The sequence below is a fragment of the Olea europaea genome, chromosome 1 (assembly GCF_002742605.1).
Source record: "Olea europaea var. sylvestris chromosome 1, O_europaea_v1, whole genome shotgun sequence".
Lineage (NCBI taxonomy): Eukaryota > Viridiplantae > Streptophyta > Magnoliopsida > Lamiales > Oleaceae > Olea > Olea europaea.
In genome coordinates, this window is record NC_036237.1 from 21,846,804 (window position 1) to 21,866,369 (window position 19,566).

Below are 19,566 nucleotides of genomic sequence, written 5' to 3' on the forward strand. Positions count from 1 at the left end.
TTGAACGAATCAAGGTGAAGGCCCAAATAAGGGGCCCAATAATGCGGTAACGCCATCGCCCAAGTTTGCAAGTCGCTTAGAGTAACGAATAGAGTGGCATACGGTCGCCTAGAGTCTCGCCCAAATCTTCAAGTCACCCAAGGTATCAACAAACATAGCGCATTATGATTATCAAGAAATGCAGTTATTGAGGCAGTTGCTAAAGTAACCTTACCACGTTCCGCGACTTAAGTGGTTCAATCGAAAGCGGTTGAACGATGCAAGATAATGGCAGCAGTTAAAAGGACAGTTCCATGACAAAATGGCCACTACAAAGAAAGTGGGTAGTTATAGGGCGATCAAGCAGTTTTTTAGAGCAGTTAATCACAAAGGGATCGCCTATGAAGTATAAAAGGGAGAAAGAACATAGAAGTAAAGGACCGAATCCAAAACTCTCGAACAGAGAATATGTAATTTTCATTTCTTTAGCTTTTAGACTTAAACACTTTCTTTTCTGTGACTCGTGTGCTTGCGCCCCTTGGAGGCACGTTGTTTTTTCTTCGTTTCCAATTGTAAAGTTCATCGCCAATAAAAGAACACCCCTTTTTGGGACTTTGTCTCAAGAGGTTTCGTCTCTTACACAATCGTCTGATCCTCTTTAATTGTTAGCGAGTTAACCCACGCGAAACATGAGGAAATTGAGAAAGAAATCAGAAAAAGGGATTATTGTGTACTAACCAACCTTATGGAAAACTTTCAGTGGCTAGTGGTAGTTTTGAGAGGAAAAGACAGGAGAATGCTTATATATATATATATACCGGGATGTAACTCACGTGGGAAATTGAGTGTGTGTGTGAAAAAAAATTCAACATCAACACATGGCATGTTCTATGTTTATCTAACACCAATTTGGTCAACTATATTTTTCCAATGAATACTGTTGTCATAGGTAACACACTAACCCCATTAGGTTGGAAATAATAAACTCGACAAAACTAGGTTACACACTAACACCACTAGGTTGGAAGGAAAAAGATGGATGAAAGTAAACTTCTACATATTTTTTGAAATATAAGGTAGCAATTATTTAGCCAGGACATCACTTATACAATGCCTAACATTTTAGTATTGTTATTTAATTATAATATAAATATTTTAAATATTTCATTTTATTTGTTGCTTTATTTTGATTTTAAATTAACGGTTTTAGTTCCTTCAAAACTCTTATAAATGAAAAAACGGATTGCTTGCTCTAATCTAGGAGCCCAAATTCTAAAGTTTGCCTCAGGTCTCGTGAAACACAGGTACGGCACTAATGATTGGTAATTATAATGGTGTTTTAAAAATAATCTAGGTATTTTTAATGAATAGACTTATGTCCCTACTTTCGAAATGATCTATTAATAAATGATACTTGAATGTCACTTAGATTGACGCTAAGCATAACTGATGTTAAATGTCATTATTCAAAAACAATAACATTACTATTTTTATAAGTCATCCACAAATTATGTTAACCAAATGCATACAAGTGAGTCCAGCAAGTCATTATATTTTAATTTCTAAATACTATTCAATATTGAATCTCAATATTAATATAAGAAAAAAGTTAAAAACTCTCGAGATTATTTTATTTAAGATTGTGGTGTTGATGGGAATGGATGATTGTTGAAATTGAGAGTTGAGCATGATAATACTCCACTAACTTTCTGTGAATGATTTGAAAAAGATTATGATTTATTTTGATTTTTTTATCTGATATTTTTTGTTTATTAGGTTCAAGTTAAGATGTTTATGTTTTGTTACTTTGAGTGGGACGTGCGAGAGAAGTGAGCAATAATAGTGCTCAGGTATTGAGTGTTAACAAGAGAACAAATGTGGAAGAGAGAAATATTACTTTGAGTGTGTGAAATTTCATTACCTTCAAATAACATTAAGCCCCTATTTGACATCCTTTAAAAATTTAAGTCGTTTACTATAGTGTCATTATCCACCATACATTCATACAATAAAATATTCTACACACAAACCAATAAGTTTTATTATTTTTTAACCACACATTCTCCAAAAATACTATTCAAATCTCTTTAATTTTTCAAATAAAGGGAGCCAGACATGGACTAAATGTGAGCTTTTATAATAGAAGAAGAGGAATGACTATAGTTAGATGAAAAGATACGTGGTTTGATTTTTATGGCAGATACATCATCTTCTAGATGTCACTATGCCAATCCTAGGTTCAGGAGCATTTAATGTATCTGATAGGTAGCCACCCTATGGCCTAAGTCCGACCTCTGAAAAGTAGATTGACAATTTGACTATGAGACATCTGCTGTAGAAATATCACATCAATCGATTACAAAAAGATCCTTTTCTTGGACTAGGTGAAGTGGAAGATGTTTTCTCTCATTAAGAGGCTAATTGCCTCAAAATTATTTTGCAGCAATTTATAGCAACTCGCCTAGGCCATGAGGGTTGGCCTCTATGTGGCACATCGATCGAGGTGATACATCACTTTGATTAGCTCAATATATGGCCTTGGCTAGGCCAGGTAGGATAGTAATATAGATATTGAAGAGTTTGGGCCTGATTGGACTTGATGTTGGCTATCACGTGGTGTATATATATATTGATTGCTTGCTTTAGTTGTGTCTGAGCATAATACAAGCCAATAGATCATACTCCAATTACGTCCACGTAGCTTATTTTCTATACAGTTGGACAAACCGTTAGAAGCACCTGGCCTTCTCTGGTGGTGGAGGAGGCAACCACGAGTACTTCGATGGTTAATTCAGTCAATTTATTTAATATATTTGGGTGTGGGATGTGTGAGAAATGTAAGTTACAATAGTGTTTAGGTACCAGGGTTAATAAGAGAACAAATATAGGATGGAGCAATATTACTTGAGTGTGTAAAATTGCATTATCTTCAGATGTTACCGAGTGTGATATTTTATAGTAGAACAGGAGAAACGTTCACCATTGGATGAATGCCTCATCTTGATAGCAGAGGCCTCTTCTCCTACATATTACTCTGTCAATCCTAGGTTCAAGGATATTTAATGTTTTTGATGAGTAGCCACCCTATAATCTAGGTCTCACCTCTGAAAGCAGACTGACAATTTGTCTATGAGGTGTCTGTTGCAGAGATGCTATATCAATCGATCATAAAAAGGCTTTTATAGGAGATTTCTCGGAATTGGTGAAGTGGGAGATATCTTCTCTCATTATGAGGCTAATTGTCTCAATTTTATTCTAGAGCAAGTGTTCATGGAGGGTTAACTTCTATATGGCACCTTAGTTGCGGTGATGCGTTACTTTGACTATCTCAATATATAGCCTTGACTATGTTAGTTAGGATAGTGATGTGGAGTATGAACCTGATTGGACTTAATAGTTGGTCGTCCACGATCGATGATTGGAGTCTCGTCAGAAGAGGTGTTATCCTCAATCAAACAAACTTTTTCGCCGACGACTTGCATCATGCCTAGCTGAAATTTTATTTCTGGATAAGAAATAATTTAAGGATATATTACAACAACAAAGATTAAATTTATTAGATGAAATTTTAATAGAATTTAAAAGTTTTTGTAAATTCAGGTGTTTTCAATTATAATTTTAATAAATTTCACTAAAATTTATTAAAGAATCCATTAAAATCTGGGTCTCACCCTTGTAATTTTATAAGAGTTTCATTAATAAAGTAATTTAAAGATATTTGATGGATTCGAAAAAATACACACGAACAAACTCTTTGGAAACAACTTGATGCTACTTGTTGGAGTAATTACTGAAACCACAAGACTAAAACACACCCGAGGAAAAAGAAAAGCAAAGAAAATGTGTAAAAGTAAATCAAATAGTAATGAAAATTCGAGTAGTAGGAATGAAAGGCTTCTGATTTCAATAAGAAACATTCAAGGACGGAGAAATCGAATGTCATCAAGAACGATGGCAAGGTTAACTCAAATAATAGCTGTCAGGCTACCAATATATAACATTTTTCTAATGAGAACATCGCTAAGAGGCAATAACGTGCATTTTTCACATAGGCTAAATCTGAAAACTCCAATTTCAGCCAAACCAATGATGACTGGGAAAACTAAGGCCATACCTGAATTCTGCTGGTGGAGGCACCCCTCTTTTGTGGAGCGTGCTGGTGACGAAATCAAGCAATGACGGTGCATGGCGACGAATCTGGAGAAGCTCTCTTCAAGCAGGTTGCTAAATTTTTATTTTCTGAACATACTGATATTGTTAGTTTCGTGTCTCTGGTTATACAAATTTTTTTAGATGATTTTGCCCCTAGAAACTCGATCTGTGATCATTGGTCAATTGTGTTGGAATATTTAATGAATGTTTATGGCGAATAATGGTGGTCTTAAAGCAATAGATTCGTATCTCTCGATTTTACATACTTTAGACATGTTCGCTCTGGTAAATTGGCTTATCCCGATTAAATTTTTGCACTAACACATCATTGTGTGGGTGATAATAGGATTTGGGGTTACATGTGGGGTAACCATTGCTTGTGCTAGAAAAAATGAACTATTTGCTCTTATGTGATTGAAGTATTTTATTTTTAATAAAATTCAGTTATTATCTTTGTGGTATACTCTGTTTTGGAATTACTTTGGTTGAAACTTTCCTTTTGATTGACATATTTCGTTTTTACCTAGTTAATTTCATTAAATACCTAGACTTTACCTGTTCGAACGTTCGCTTGATTTGAGATTGCGAATCCACGAAACCTTGAGAATCTAAAACGGTGTACATTGTCTGTGACCGCGGACTACTTTGCGAGGCTTGATTGTGATTTTGTGCATTTTTTGGATTGACTGTGAAAATGACTACTTACAATTTTTATTTGAGAATATTTAACGAAAAATGTGATTTTTCTATATGGCGACAAAAGATGAGAGGTATTTTGGTCTAACAAAAGGTTCCAAAAGTCATTGACGATAATTTTCTTGCTAATTTTTCAAAAGAACAGAAATAGGAGGTCGATGAGCTTGCTTATACTTCAATCATTTTACACTTATTTGGAGAGGTTTTGAGGAAAGTAAACTGAAAACCACAAAAGAACGTTGGATAAAATTAGAAAACTTGTATTTACTCAAATCTACTCTAAACAAGCTTTACTTACTTGAGCGTTTTTTTCATTTTAAAATGGATCTTTCAAATGATATTGATGACAATTTAGACATTTTTAACAAACATATTCAAGATATCATTAACTATCAAGAGACGGTGTCAGAAACCTATAAAGCTATAATTTTACTTAATTCCATACTTGAAAATTATAAGAAAGTTAAAAATGCAATCAAGTATGGTAGGGACATTTTGACGCCTGAAATTGTCATTGACTCTCTCAAAAGTAAAGTGATAGAAATTAAAGTTGAAAAATATTATAAGAAAGGCGTGAGATTCACATGGTGAGGGCAATTTAGGCAAAATAATCATGAAAGGTTCCATGGTAGTCGCGATTCAAGTAGTAATGGAAATAAAAAGAATGAAAAGGCGGATCTAGATCAAAATCTAGGACTAAAGTTAGAAAATGCTATGGGTGTGGAGAACATGATGTGAACCCGGTTAGCAAGGTTCGACAATGGATCCCAAGAATCCCAAATAATGATCAAGATTTAGGAATTGACCTGCAAAAGTGAACTAAGCAACCAAACGTATATGAAATGAATGACCTCTTGATCACACAATCTTGAAATCTCCTCCAAATTTGTGGATTTTACCCAAAGAATTAATGAAACAAACAACCCAACGATAACGGCGATGCGAAGGACCTTTTGATTATACAACCTAAAGAATCTAACTCGATGATTTGTTTGAATGCCACAAGATATTAAATCTTGATAAGTTCGGTATTTTGAAGCAAAAGCTTCAAAAGGAAAATCTCCATTCAATTCATAATAAAAGTCTTGTGATACAATGTAGAAAAATAAATCTATTTATACTAAAAACCTAGAATAAAGTTTAAATGGAATAAAATTCTAGAATACCTACAAATCTAGTAAAACCAGAAATAGAGTCCTAAAATATCTAAATTACCAAAAATAAGAAATTGGACCAAAATAAAACTTTTCCAGATCACATCAGACCCTCTCTCTTCAAGAGGATTCATCCTCGAATCTTGATCCAAGTTATAGCCTTTACTTTCAATCAACTCAAGCACATGAAATGGCCCATCAGTTCTTAGATGCAATTGGACCTCTTTTGACCTCGAACTTTCCTCTTTTGAATGTAGACCCAATCACCCTTACACAGATCAAAGTGTGTATGCCTTAACGGTTTCTTTTTGCCATTTTGTGATGCTCCAAGAATAATTTAAGCTGATAAATCACCGTTCATTTTCCATGCTTTACTCGGCCCAGGTGATTGTGACAATATTACTTCTACATGATGCATGTTTCCCAATATGTCGACTTTATAGCTCAACTCCTTGCATATTAATTCCTTCCATTGCTTTTGATATTCCTTCGTCTCCTTAGGGATGACAAAATAATTTTCGGTAATATAGTGATGTCCAAACTAGGATGTGGTTGTTGTTGAATTGTATCCACCATTTGGTAATTAATGTCCTGATTGAAAGTGATTCCAATTTGATTAATTTCTGGAATCGAATATTTGTTAACCTGCAAAATAGAATTTACAAAAATAGGGAGGGAAATGTTAGTGTTCGCCAACACCTCCTCAATTTTAACCTCCTTTTCATGCAAGTTCACTCCCAACTCCTTTTCGATCTCCAAAGACTCTACTTCATTTTCATCCTGTGACTCCACTTTTATTTTAAAAACTTCGCCCCTTTCACTTTCTATTTTCTTTTCACTTTCTTGTGGCTTATCTCCTTTTTTCTCACAATCAACCACCCCACTAATTTCTCTTTTACTCTCTTGCTCATTCCATTCTTTCTGATGATTAATTTGAGACCTAAGAATGTCGAGAATCTCAAAGAATTCCTTTTTATAATCCAGCCTAACACTCTTACTTGATGTACTACCCTCACACTTAGCAAAGGATGTTTTCTTCTCCATTGGATAATCCCCATAATATTTCCTAGGCATCTTCCTAAACTCTCGTTCACGCCGATCTCTCATATCCCTTCCTTCGAACCTATCATATTTATTCCTCAATCCCCGTACCTCATTAATACCACAACCATATTATATGTATCACACATTTTAATTCTAGGCTCCCGTCTCCTAACATTTTTCACCTCATCACATTGACCCCTATGCAACTTAGCCAATTTAGAATCAATCACATCCATCTTATTTTCCATATTCTTAATCATCATCTCAAACCGCCTCATCATTCTTTCCGACATTTTTTTTTCTGAATCTCTTTTTTTCTTCTCTCTTTTATTTAAGTTTTTTTTACTCGAAAATTTTTTTGGATACTGTACGGACGTGAACAGTACCTCGGGAATAGTAAATTTTTTTTTGGAAAACTTGATGATGAATCAAAGAGTCAACAAAAATTGGAAATTACAAGAACACCAATAACACAAAGAAAACACGAAAAATAAAAGGACTCAACAAAAATAAAATAAAAACTGGGTATAACCTTGATCTTGGTGCCTTAGCTTTGATACCAAATGATGCGAACCCGATAAGCAAGTTTGCTATCGAACCCACAAGAATTGACAATAGATCCCAAGAACTCCCAAATAATGATTAAGGTTTAGGAATTGACCCGCAAAAGTGAACTAAGTAACCAGACGTATATGAAATGAAAGACCTCTTAATCACACAATCTTTAAATCTCCTCCAGATTTGTGGATTTGACCCAAAGAATTAATGAAACAAACAACCCAACTATAACGGCGATGCGAAGGACCTTTTGAGTAAACAACCCAAAGAATCTAATCCGTTGATTTGTTTGAACTCCATAAGATATTATATCTTGATAAGTTCGGTATTTTGAAGCAAAAGCTTCGAGAGAAAAATCTCCATTCAATTCATGATAAAAGTCTTGTGATACAATGTAGAAAAATAAATCTATTTATACTAAAAACCTAGAATAAAGTTTAAATGGAATAAAATTCTAGAATACCTAGAAATCTAGTAAAATGGGAAATAAAACTTCTCCAGATCACATCAGAACACGAGGCATTTTATAAAAGACTGTTATAAGGAGAAATGTAAGTTGAAGGGAAAGAGAGAGAAGAATTAAATATGTTGTCTTCTATTTCCAACATTGATGATGGTGAAGTGTATATGATTACAAGTCCCATTGCTTATCCTGCTGAATTGAACCTAACTACTAATTCTCGTTTGCATGAGTGGATACTTGACTCTGGTACATCTTTTTATGTAATATTACAAAAAGATTGGTTTGAAACTTTGTATAAATCAAATGATCAGCATGTTGTGCTATGTGACAATTTTACTTATACTGTTGTTGGGATTGGTGATATTTCCTTAAAGTTCGACTCTGGTTTTGTGTATACTTTAAAAGATGTCAGGTACATTCCTTAATTGTCGAGATACTTAATCTCAGTAGGGAGATTTGAATAGGTTGACTTTACTGGTAAAATTGGAAATGGAACTTTGAAACTGGTAAAGGGTGTTCTTGTTTCCATTAAGGGAACTAGGAGAAATGACATTTATATAACTACTAAAGAAGTGATAAGAGGTCTAGATTCTCTTTTCTCTTCTACCAAGGCGATCACACACTTAAATGGCACAATAAAATTGCACACGTAGGTATTAAGAGTCTTAAACTCCTTAATGAAAAAAGGTATTTTTGGAAATGATCATGTGTCCGACTTGGCTTTTTGTGATCATTGCATGCTTGTAAACACCATAGATTTTCCTTTTTCAAGAGTGTTCGTAAAACTAAAGATATGCTTGAATATGTGCATTCAGATCTGTGGGGTCCTGTTAGTAATCTTACCTTGGGAGGAAATAGGTATTTCTTGTTTATTATAGATGATTACACAAAAAAGGTATCTGTTTATCTTTTAAAAGATAAGTTCGATACTTTCTACAATTTTAATAATTGGTAAAGACAAGTTGAAAACCAAACTGGCAAAATGATCAGATTTTTAAGAATTGATAATGGTTTAGAGTTTTGCAGTGCTGAATTTAACAATAAGTGCAAAGAGAATGGAATAACACAAGTTATAAGACTGTTCCTTACACTCTCCAGCAAAACGGGATAGCCAAGAAGATAAATAGAACTATATTTGATAAAGTGCGTCCATGATGCTGAGTTTTGGTGTCCCAAAGTCAGTTTGGGGTGAAGCTATTATAACTGCCTTTTATTTGATTAATTTGACTCTATCTGTTACATTGAATGATGAACTCCTAATGAAAAATGGTCAGGTAAACTAAGTGATTATTCTATGTTTAGAACTTTTAGCTGTATTGTCTTTTCTCATCAGAGCGAAGGAAAGCTTGAACCTAGAGCTAAAAAATGTGTTTTATTACCCAGACGGTGTTAAGTGTTATAGGTTGTAGGATAGAAGTCAAAGGGGGTTAAGATTATTGTGAGTAAAGATGTTACATTTGACAAAGCTGAAATGCCTTACCTTAAGATTGAATTTGAACATGTGAGTAAAGAAGGAAAAGGTGAAGAGAGAGATCAGTTGAAGGAAGAGTTAGAAAAACTTAGCACATCTGTACCTACAATGCCTAATGAGGTGGAGACTTAGGTTTAGCAACCTAAAGTGGAGAATAGAGATGAAGTAGTGATAGAAGAGGATCCTAAGGTAAAAAATCCCTTAGCAAATTATAACTTAACTAGGGATAGAGAGAGGAGACAAATGAGACAGCCTAGGCGATTCGGATATGAATTTGATTTAGCTTTTGTTCATGTTAGCTATGAGAATCTTGCTGATAGAGAGCCAAAAACATTCGAGGAGGCAATGAGAAGTAAATAATCAGAAGAGTGGTTTAAGGCAATGAAAGAGGGGTGGGTTCCTCAGAAAAGAATCAAATGTGGGAACTAGTACCTAGACCTAAGAATAAATCAACAGTTTGATTGTAAGTGGGCTTTTAAGGTTAAGAAAGGTGCTAATAAATCTGAACCCTTAAGATTTAAGGCTAAGTTAGTGGCCAAGGATACGTACAAAAGCAAGGTGTTGATTATAATGAGAGTTTTTCGCAATTTGTAGTATACTACTATTCTGGTCATGCTTGCATTAGTTACACACTTTGACTGGCAACTTGAATAACTTAATGTAAAAACTATTTTTTTACATGGTGAACTTGATGAACAAATCTTTATTAATCAACCAAAAGGTTTTAAAGATAAACTAAAACATGATTAAATGTGTTTCTTTAAAAGATCTTTATATGGCATAAAACAATCACCTAGGCATTAGTAAGGTTGGGCAAAACTCTCGAACCGAACTGAATTGAATTGAACTGAGTGGTTCTTCTTAAGTTAAATACCCGAACGGTTATCTGAATCAAGAACCGACGGGCTCGGTTTGGCTCTCAGTTCTAGATCAAGAACCGAAGAACTGAATCTTCCTAATTTTTTTAATTTATTTATTTTAAATAAGTCAAATTATTATTTTTTCTAAATAAATTTGATAACTAGTTAATTTAGCTCAAACCCAAAAATATGATTTTCCTATTTCTAATTTTTAGTCTAAGCCTAATTTAATTAAATTGACTTAAATTTTATCCAAATCTGCTATTCTACTGTAGTGTCGTTTCTATCATTTTGGAGAAATCGAATTTAAGCTCCACGATGCCTCTTTTAGTTATTGTGAGCTCACTATCTTTCCCCTCCTATGATTTTAACAATTAAGACTATGAAGAACTCAGCAAATAGAGACGCAAAAGGCACATAAGATTAGACTTCATTATTTTTGTAAGAGTTAAGATTGAACATATCAGTAATAGAATTAATGTAGTTTTGTGAATATTAAAAAAATTAATTATCACACAGAACTTGGGAATAGAACCAAACCAAACCGAACTAAACCTGAACGGTTTCATAATTAAATTTGGACCCGATGATTCTACATGCTAAATATAAAAAAATTTCGGGTCCTATTTGATTCTCGTTAGAATCGTAGAACCGAACCGAATCAGACCATGCCATGCCCGGTATCAAAGAATTGACTCTTTTATTCTCACTATAAAGTTTTAAAGAGTAACTTTGATCATTGCCTGTATTTCCAATATGATCATGCCAATAATGACCGTGTGTTTTTATAGTTGTATGTAGATGAACCGTGTGTTTTTATAGTTGTATGTAGATGATATGCTCTTATTTGGTTCATCACCAAAATGGATAAGCAAGACAAAAACAAAGTTGAATGGTGAATTTGACATCAAAGTCCTAGGTAAAGTAAAGAGAATACTAGTTGATAAGTGCGGGTTTTTGCACTTGTTCGGACCATTAAATATTGATATTTGTGAGTTTCATTAGTGATTTATTACTTAATTTAGTTGTTTTTACTGTGTACGTGAAAACCCAAGAGTTAATGACGATTTGAAGGAATTTAGGCTAGAAAAGACGCAAAAGATAAAGGAAACGAAGAGGAAGATGGAAGATGCAGCTGAAAAAAAAATTAAAAAAAAGAAAGTTGGGAGCTGTAGCACCCAAACTAAGGAGAAACAGAATCTGTGGCGGCTAGGCACTCGGGCCTTTTTTGTTAATTTTTTGAGTTCCCAGGGACTAAGGCTGCAAATTCCATTATGTTTTAATTTAAAACCATACCATTGCCAATAGAAATGGGGAGCAGCAGATTTTCTTCCAGCTTCTTCTTTCTTTTTCTCATCATTTGCTTTTATTTTTCCTTTTTCCTTTCGTCTATATTTTCTTGGATATTTTGGGGGAAAATTGGAGCATGGTGATGGGGATATAGCTTGGAAAAGAAGACCCATTGATATGAACAATTCTCTACAATTTCTCTCTTTATCAACAAATTTTTCTTTTTATAGTTTTCATCAATGTTTTGTAAGAAATTGTTAGTTATTTGTGAATATTTCATGGGTAACTAAATACATTTGTGATTGGGTGTGTTTTTAAATCCGAGTTATGATTTTCAATTAATTTGTACCTTATAGTTCTCTTGATTGATGCGTTTAATCCATTGTGTTAAATGCTGACTTTGTTCTTCTTGATTGTTTAGCTATATAACTAAATGATTGGGTTGTTTCAATGACTGCTATTTTGAAATTTATAGTACGTAATAGCTATTGATTATAAAACCTTGTAGCAACTACATTCCAATAGATTATGAAGAATTTTCAATTGAATTTATGTGGGTTAATACTTAAGTGAGTGAATCGAGCTTGTGAGATTGCCCTTAATTCAATTCATCTCTTTTGTCGTAATGCGTTTGTTAAAATAAATCTAGAGAGCTTTTCCTAGGTTGTTTAATGAATAGGGTTGAGTAAAGAGCTTGTTTTATTCAATTAACATGTAAGAAGAGATTTAGATAATTGAGCTTGTAATTATTCTCGAATTGTTGTTAATCTAGAGAACGAAAATCTTTTGTGGTTATTGCCAGGAAAATCATTCTCGTGGTAATGAAATACCCCTCAATCACAGTTTCAATTATTTAATCAAAAAACCACTTTGTTTATTTCAAAAGTCAAGTCCTTTCTATTTAGAATTTATCGCTTTCTTTAATTCAACGAACCAACCCCCCCATTTAATCAATTTTGTATATATTTGTTAATTTTACTTTTTAGTGCGCAATTGACAAAATTGAAACAATCCTCTACGGAAAATGACCCTTACTTGCCATATTACTATTTAAGACGACGCATTTAAGCTAAGTAAGGAAAATTAATTGGAACGTCATTCGAAATGTATCAATTTTGGCACCATTGTCGGGGATTGTTCTATCAATTTGTTAATTGCAATATTTTCTTTTTGTTGCTTTCTATTTATTTTTGTTATTTTCTTAGTCGTTTAGGTTGTGAGTGAGCAAAAAGCCTACAACACACTACAACCTAAGATCAAGAAAAGAGGCCGACACATCGAAAAGTGGAGAAGACTTTCTCCAACTAGACATCTAAGGCAATTGCGTATTGAATCCTCAAGTGAGTCCAAACACATAGATCCCGAAATGGGGGATGCAAATTGAACATTAAAGGAACTTGTAGCTCCAACTTTTGTCCAGCAACCTCTATGCATTCAATATCCTCAAGTAGAGGTGAGATTTGAACTAAAGTCTAAAATGATTCATCTACTTTCCACATTTCATGGATTTGCCAGAAAAGATCCCAACATTTGAAGGAGTTTCATGTGGTTTGCTCATGCATGAAACCTGCGGGTATTTCAGAAGAGCAAGTGAAATTAACGGCATTCCCTTTCTCTTTTGTAGACACTGCTAAGGAGTGACTTTATTATTTGCTGGTCGATCTTATTACCATGTGGAATGAAATGCAAAAACTCTTTTTGGAGAGATATTTTCCAGCTTCGAAGGCTACAAACATCAGGAAAGAAATATGTAGCATTCGACAATTTCAAGGGAAAAATCTCTATGAATATTGGGAGAGATTCAAAAGGCTATATGCTAGTTGCCCAAACTACCAAATCAGTAAGCAATTACTTCTACAATACTTCTCTAAAGGATTACTCCCGACGGAGAGAAGTATGATTGATGCTGCTAGCGAAGGAGCTTTAATGGATGAAAACATTGGCAGTTGCTAGGGATTTGATAGCTAACATGGTCGCCAACTCACAACAATTTGGTAGTAGAGAAGCGATACCGGTTATACAAGCAAGTGAGGTAGGACTAACCTTTCAAACTGAAAGACAACTAGCTAGTCTTACATCTCTTGTACAACAAATGACACTTGGGATAGTGCAATAAGCAAAAGTGTGCGGAATTTGTTCTATTGTGGGACATCCTGCTGATACATGCCGAACAATACAAGTAGGAGCCTCAGAGCAAGCGAATGCCATTGGGGGATTTCCAATGCAACAAAGACATAGATATGATCCATACTCTTACAGATATAATCCCAGATTGAGAGATCATCCTAATCTCATTTATGGAGGAAATCATATCATAGCTCCACAATCACAGTTTAATCATCCCCCGGGTTTAATCAACAAAGGCAACCACAACACTCTCAACCTCATCAACAAACTCCTTCTCAAAGTTCAGAGATGTCTCTTGAAGATATGGTTAAGTCCTTAGCCTATAGTACAATGCAATTTCAACTAGTAAAAAAAACCTCAATAAAGAACTTGGAGACACAAATGAGTCAATAAGCCAACACGGTGGGTAATTTGGAGGCTCAAGGATCGAAAAACTCCATTCTCAAGCAATCAACTCGAGAGAAAATGCTAGTGTCGTGACATTAAGAAGTGGAAAGCTTTTGGAAGAGGCACCAAGGAAGATGAAATACCATGGTGAGGAGTCAACGTAAGAGAAGAACTTAGCATGTGACAAAGATGAAACTATGACTCCAACCTCGAAATCTAAGGAAGATTCTAAAAGTTTTATTCCTACTTATGTTCTTTTCCCTCCATTTCCACGCAGGTTTGCAAAGTCCAAAAGGGATGAACATGAGAAGGAAATATTGGAGACTTTTAGCAAGCCTCAAGTGAACATACTACTTTTGGATGCCATTTATCAAGTGCCCCATTATGTGAAGTTCCTCAAGGAATTGTACACTAACGAGAATAGATTGAAAGGTAATGAAGTGTTAAGCGTAGGGAAAAATATCTCGACGGTCTTGTAAAAGAAACTTCCATCAAAATGTAAGGATCCAGGAAGTTTTACCATCCCCTGCATTATTGGTAACACTAGGTTTGAAAAAGCAATGCTAGATTTAGGAGTTTTTATTAATGTCATGCTGATAAGTGTAGTTTCTACACTTATTTGTGATCTTAAATGATGATATTTTGTTATTCTTTGAACGAATTAGTACCTGATTTGTTATTTATTGCTTTTATTAGGAAAAGTTCATGTTTCAAAGAAGAATTGGAAAAAAGAACGGAAAATGGCTAAATGCAGCAAATCCAAAGTATGGGGACCAAAGTGTAAATATTTAATGGTTGATTTGGACCACAAAATATACTTTGAAGATTGATAGGAGTCAATTGAATGCAAATTGGAGTAAAAAAGGAAATGGATATGATTAGAATATTACCATAAATCGACTTCCAATCATAAAGGATATCTTCAAGATTTTTGGTCAACTTGAGACCCATTTTTTCGGGTGGAGAACGTTTGACTTGGAAACATTGAATTTTAAGAAGAATTGTAGCTCTTTTAACTAGCTTTCCAATTCACTTCGAATCACCTAAATCGGACACTAAAAAAGAAAGTTATGATCAAAATACTGAAGGCCGTGCAGAGATAAAATTACATGCGCGCGAAGGCAACTTTTCTTATTTGATTCAAACTCTTTTGGAAGACAATTTGGACGTGAATTTTGACCTAATTTCATCATATAAATACAAGATATGGATAGCAATGAAAGGGTCTCTCTCCTGCCTCTTCATACACAATAGTTTCATCAAATCCATCAAGAACAAGGGGTCAATTGCTATATTTTGAGAGAGAAGATCAAGCCATAGCAAGGAATTGAAGTTCAATTACATCAAATTTTGAAGAATTCAACTTTGGACGTGAAGATCAACATCGTTTGTGTTCTTTCATGATCCAGGTGATATTTTTCTATTATTCTTCTTGTAATTTATATATTATTATGCTAGGCTAGTTTTTCATTGTATTGGATGAATGATGAATCCTATAGTTTGTTTATTTTAATTCAAAACAATTAATTTAGTATTTCATGATTTTTTCTTGATTGGTTTTGCATTCCCATTGAACTATTTAATTGCTTGATCACCAATTAGATAGTAAGTTGCTTGTTGTAGTGTAGGAATACTCACAATAAGTCTAGAACGCGGTAAGATCAACACATGGACAATAGGTGTTAGGAATAATATCTATGGCATGTGCAATCATTTGTGATAAATTCTGTGAATCAATGCATGTTTTTCATATGAATTCGGACTAGGAATAGGATGGGTCGTGTTAAACATATGTTTAATATATCTTGGGAAAGAATATTGAATAAAAGTGGATTATCGATTGTCTTGAACGCATAAATTTACTAGATTATAAATTAAGAGTTGAATTAAATGGCAATAGGGGGATTCACGATTCCAATACAAATATTCACATATTAAATAAATATTTTATTTGCTTTCTTAGTTTAAGATTAGCTTAGAAAACATACAAATCACAACTTTTTTTTTTAATTTTATATTACTTCAAATTTAGTAAAAGCTACTTAACTAAATATTAGACCTTATTCCTCGTGGGAACGATACTCTTAACTCACAATTTTTATTACTTTTACAACGATCCCGTACGCTTGTGAGTTTCACACGAACACATGCCATAATCTATTTATGCTTTTTTAAATTTAGGATCACTTAAAGAAATCAGTGTTATTATTCAACTTGCTGATAGATCTAATGTATTTCCAAAGGGTGTGTTGGAGGATGTTTTGGTGTAGGTAAATCAATTGATTTTTACAGCAGATTTTAATGATCTTGACATGCAAGATGAATCGACATCTTTGTCGCCACCATTGTTCTTGGGAAGACCATTTATGAGGACTACGCATACAAAGATAGATGTACATGATGGTACTTTGACAATGGAGTTTGATGGTGAGATTATTCGCTTCAATATCTTTGAAGTAATGATGTATCCTAGTGATGTTCACGCTTGTTTTTCAGTTGATTTAATGGATTCATTAGTACTTTTTTTTTAAATTATCAAATGAAGATGCATTGGTTACCACTTTGATTAAAAGCATTGATGTTAACAATCTCATTAGGTTGAGCAAGAATTTACAATTATGTAAGGATATTGTTGAAACTGTGGCATCACTTGAATCACTACCGAGTATCTAAAGAGAAACTTTTACCTTCGGTGATGCAGGCCCCCACTTTGGAACTCAAACATCTTCTCAAGCATTTGAAGTACGTATATATGGAGAGGGGAAAACACTACCGGTGATCGTTGCAAAGAATCTCACAACACTTTAAGAAGACAAGCTTATCCATGTGCTCAAGGAACACAAAATAGCTATTGGTTGGACAATAGCCAATATCAAGGGGGATAAGTCCTTCAATGTGCATGCACCGGATATTGCTCGAAGATGGAGCAAAGCCATCAAGAGAAGCACAACGTCGCTTGAATCCTCCAATGATGGAGTTTGTGAAGAAAGAAATTTTGAAACTGCTAGACGTTGGTGTTATCTTTCCCATCTCAGATAGCAAGTGGGTAAGCTTGGTCCAAGTTGTTCCAAAAATTTTCGGAATCACAGTGGTGACGAATGAAGAGAATGAGCTTGTACTAGCTCGGGTCCAAATGGGTTGGAGGGTTTGTATGGATTATAGAAAAATTAATTGTGCAACCTGAAAAGATTACTTTCCTTTATCCTTTATTGATCAAATTTTGGAAAGACTAGCAGGTCATTCTCATTATTGTTTTCTTAACAGTTATTTAGGTTATAACTAAATTGTGATTGCTCCGAAGGACCAAGAGAAGACAACATTCACTTGTCCGCTTGGCACCTTTGCTTATTGGTATATGCCTTTCGGCCTTTGCAATGTTTCCACAACCTTTCAAAGATGCATGATAAGTACATTCTTTTATTATATTGAAAGCATCATAGAGGCTTCATAGATGATTTTAGTGTTTATGGTAATACCTTTGATAGTTGCTTGAAAAATCTCAGACTTGTGCTTAAGAGATGTATGGATTCTAACCTAGTACTTAATTGGGAAAAGTGCCATTTTATGGTCGATCAAGGCATAGTGTTAGGCCACATCATTTCTTCTAAGAGGATAGAAGTTGATAAATCTAAAATTGACTTGGTTCGTTCTTTACTTCCTCCAACAAGTGTGAGGGAGGTTCGTCCTTTTCTTGGACATACAGGATTTTATCGAAGGTTTATCAAGGATTTTACAAAGTGTGCAAGACCATTATGTAAGCTGTTGCAAAAGAAGGTGCCATTTCATTTTGATGAAGATTGTAGAAAGGCATTTGAAAGCTTGAAGGAACTCTTGACATCAACACCCATCATTTAACCACCAGATTGGAATATGCCATTTGAGTTGATGTGTGATACAAGTGACTTTGCATTGGGAGCTGTTTTAGGGCAACGAGTTGGAAAGACACCACATGTTATTTATTATGCATCAAGAACTTTGAATGATGCCCAACTCAATTACTCTACCGCTGAGAAAGAGCTTTTAGCATTTATTTTTGCCTTAGAGAAATTTCGTTCATATCTTATTGGCACTAAGGTAACTGTCTTTTCTGATCATGCAACTCTTAGGTACTTGCTTGCCAAGAAAAGGCAAAACTAAGGCTCATTAGATGGATACTCCTCTTATAAGAGTTTGACCTTGAGATTAAAGACAAAAAGGAGACTAAAAATTCTATGGCTGACCACCTCAGTCGTCTTATCCACGAGAGAGAAACTCTCACATTGCAAGAGAGCTTCCTCGATGAACAATTACTTCATGTCACGAATACTTCTCATTGGTTTGCAGATATAGTGAACTATTTAGTCACTAAGAGAATTCCAAGTGATTTGATCACCGTTTAAAGGCAAAAACTCAAGGCAATGACCAATTACTATGTGTGGGATGAGCCGTACTTGTGGAAACATTGTCCAGATCAATTGGTAAGAAGGTGCATGCCTAAAAATGAATTTCATTCAATACTGATCTTTTGTCATTCCTATGTATGTGGTGGACATTTTGGAGCAAAGAGGACGACTCTCAAGATGTTTGAAAGTGGATTCTATTGGCTCACCCTATGCAAAGATGCATTCTTCTTTTACAAATCTTGTGATCGATGTCTAAGAATTGATACACTGGGAGTCCGTAATCAAATACCATTAACACATATACTTTTTGTTGAAATTTTCGATGTTTGGGGCATTGATTTCATGGGACCTTTCCCTTCATCTTATGGTAATCTTTATATCATTCTTGTTGTTGATTATGTGTTAAAATGGGATGAAGCAAGGGCCACTCAAACTAATGATTCTAAAGTGGTTGTAGATTTTGTTAAGTCTAACATTTTTGCAAGGTTTGGAACACCAAGAGCTATTATTAGTGATGGGTGGACTACATTTTTGCAACCGCTCCTTTTGGGCCTTATTGAAGAAATACAACATTAACCATAAAGAATCTATATCGTACCATTCACAAACTTGTGGGCAAGTTGAAGTGTCTAATCAAGAGGTCAAATCCATTCTAAAAAAAACTGTGAATCCCAATAGAAAGGGTTGGAGTCTCCGCTTCAATGATGCACTCTAGGCTTATAGGACGGCATATAAAACACCAATTGGCATGTCACCTTATCAATTAGTTTATGGTAGGTCTTGTCACTTTCTGGTTGAACTTGAACACAAGGCATTTTGGACAGTCAAGCAATGCAACATGGACCTAGGTGTGGTGGGTGATCAAAGGAAGCTTCAATTTAATAAACTTGAGGAAATTCGAAATGAGGCCTATGAAAGTTCAAGAATTTACAAGGAAAAAACAAAGGTGTACCATAATAAAAAGAAAAGCTTTTGTTGCTGGACAAAAAGTTCTTTTCTACTC

General features: G+C 34.4%; 1 pseudogene; it reads left to right on the forward strand.

The window, feature by feature from the left end:
• Positions 1-17,074: 17,074 nt before the first annotated feature.
• The window catches only part of LOC111405916, a 44,732-nt pseudogene continuing 42,240 nt past the window's right edge, over positions 17,075-19,566 (forward strand).